We start from the raw sequence: 2,983 nt of genomic DNA on the forward strand, positions 1-2,983 counted from the left end.
ATGAAGCATCACCCTGAGGGAAAAAAACATGAATTATTTAAAGCTAATACATATCTTTTTTTATGAGACAGCCAAAAAAATATATAAAATTACATCAAATTTGTTTTCAAATGACAAGGTAAGCAAATTAAATGGATTGCTGGTAATTTCTGAGAAGGACTGATTCAGGTCACAATAAAGACTTAGCCATTTAGCCAAGAAAACAGAATGTGTTTTTTTAGTAGGAAATTTGAATATACCAGAATAATTGGCAGAAATCTGGGGTAACTCAGACAATAGTCTGTGTTTCAAAGTGTGGATTATATCAAAGAAATAGTTACAGTATATTCTGTTTAGATAAGACCTCATTTTGCATACTACAGTCATGGCCAAAAGTTTGGAGAATGAAACAAATATTATATTTCACAAAGTCTGCTGCCTCAGTTTTTATTATGGCAATTTACATATACTCCAGAATGTCATGAAGAGTGAACAGATGAATTGTAATTAATTTCAAAGTCCCTCTTCGCCATGACAATGGACTTTATCCCAAAAACATTTCCACTGCATTTCAGCCCTGCCACAAAAGGGGCAGCTGACATCAGGTCAGTGATTCTCTCGTTAACACAGGTGAGAGTGTTGACAAGGACAAGGCTGGAAATCACTCTGTCATACTGATTGAGTTAGAATAACAGACTGGAAGCTTTAAAAAAAGGGCAGTGCTTGAAATCATTGTTCTTCCTCTGTTAAGCGTGGTTACTTGCAAGGAAATACGTGCAGTCATCATTGCTTTGCACATAAAGGGCTTCACAGGCAAGGTTATTGCCGCTAGTAAGATTGCACTTAAATCAACCATTTATCAGATCATCAAGAACTTCAAGAAGAGAGGTTCAATAGATGTGAAGAAGGCTTCAGGGCGCCCAAAAACGTCCAGCTAGCGCCAGGACCGTCTCCTAAAGTTGAATCAGCTGCAGGATCGAGGCATCACCGTTGCAGATCTTGCTCAGGAATGGCAACAGGCAGGTATGAGTGCACAGTGAGGTGAAGACTTTTGGAGGATGGCCTGGTATGAAGAAGGACAGCAAAGAAGCCACTTCTCTCCAGGAAAAACATCTAGGACAGACTGATAGCATTGCAAAATGTACAGGGATTGGACTGCTAAGGACTGGGGTAAAGTAATTTTCGCTGATGAATCCCCTCTCAGATTGTTTGGAGAACTGGAAAAATGCTTGTCTGGAGAAGGAAAGGTGAGCGCTACCATCAGGCCTGTGTCATGCCAACAGTAAAGCATCCTGAGACCATTCATGTATGGGGTTGCTTCTCAGCCAAGGAGTGGGATCACTCACAATTTTGCCTAAGAAAACAGCCATGAGTAAAGAATGGTACCAAAACATCCTCCAAGAGCAACTTCTCCCAACCATCCAAGAATAGTTTGGTGATAAGCAATGCCTTTTCCAGCATGATGGAGCTCCTTGCCATAAGGCAAAAGTGATAACTAAGTGGCTCGGGGATGAAATAATCAAAATTTTGGATCCATGGCCAGGAAACTCCCCAGACCTTAATCCCATTGAGAACTTGTGGTCAATCTTCAAGAGGAGGGTGGACAAATAAAAAAACCACAAATTCTGACACACTCCAAGCATTGATCAGGCAAGAATAGCCGGCCATCAGTCAGTATGTGGCCTAGAAGTTGATTGACAGCATGCCAGGGCGGATTGCAGAGGTCTTCAAAAAGAAGGGTCAACACTGCAAATATTAACTCTTTGCACTTAATGTAATTGTCAATAAAAGCCTTTGACACTTATGAAATGCTTGTAATTTTACTTCAGTATACCATAGCGACATCTGACAAAAAGGTCTAAAAACAGTGAAGCAGAAAACTTTGTGAAAACCAATACTTGTGACATTCTCAAAACTTTTGGCCATGACTGTAGGGTCCAACTAACATCTGAAGCCCATCTTGGTTCTAATTCATGACTATAGGGCAGTCAGAATGTCTTATGTCCCTGTTACATTAAGGGTTATATACCAACATTGCTGAAAAGTGCAAAACTGCACTAAAAGCATATTAACCAATCAGCAGTTAGCTTTTATCCGTATAGTGCAAGTTAGAGAATAAAAGAAAATGTCTGACTGGTTGTTTTTTGCACCTTTCAGCAATGCTTATAAATAGCTTTAATTGTCTTTTATAAACATCACTGAATAAACCTGAATTTTTCCAGTTGTAGCTTACAAAACATGTTTCATCCATTAACAACTTTTTTTTAAAATTGTCTTTGAATAGCCCAATGCCAGGGAACACGTCAGCTTCTTGGTTGCCAAACAGTTATTCCAAAGAAAACGAACTGTTTTGAGAAGATGAATACTGTTGGCGAGTTGAAATTCCAAGAAGAAAATATGCTGATATCATTTAATTACCTTTCCTCTCCCCTCCTCATTAGAATGAGGGTTCTAGTTTTACAGTTTTGTACATGAAACATGAATCCTATATGTGTATATTGAGGTGCATGGATTAGCATGGTGGCAAAGACATATTGTACACCCAGGCATTATTGTACAATGTGAGAACAGTGTAGCGATGTACAGTAAGTGATATGCATTACTCAGTTACCAGTGTGCCCTTAATGTTACCAATGTGTTAATGCATTGTCTATAATCCTTTTATTCTGTTTGATTCCAGATTATAACATAAACCTTCTACTGTTATTTCAAAAAACTGACATGTTTTTCTTGTGCAATCACTGTTATTGTACTTCCAGTAATATTTACCTAAATCGTTCAATAAGTTTTATTACATATTGCTATAGGTACAGGTCTCTGGTTTGCTAAATGTTAGCCTAGTTGTTATGCCCAAGCACTAGAAAATAGATTTGATATTCAGTTCATTCAAATAGATCACTTCTAGATCCAAGTGTTGCTAGACGTGTGTACACAGTGCAGGAAGACCATCAATGCTTATGCAATGTGTATTATTTCATGCTCTGAACATTTATGCACAAACATG

Source organism: Mixophyes fleayi, chromosome 3 (assembly GCF_038048845.1).
Source record: "Mixophyes fleayi isolate aMixFle1 chromosome 3, aMixFle1.hap1, whole genome shotgun sequence".
Classification (NCBI taxonomy): domain Eukaryota; kingdom Metazoa; phylum Chordata; class Amphibia; order Anura; family Limnodynastidae; genus Mixophyes; species Mixophyes fleayi.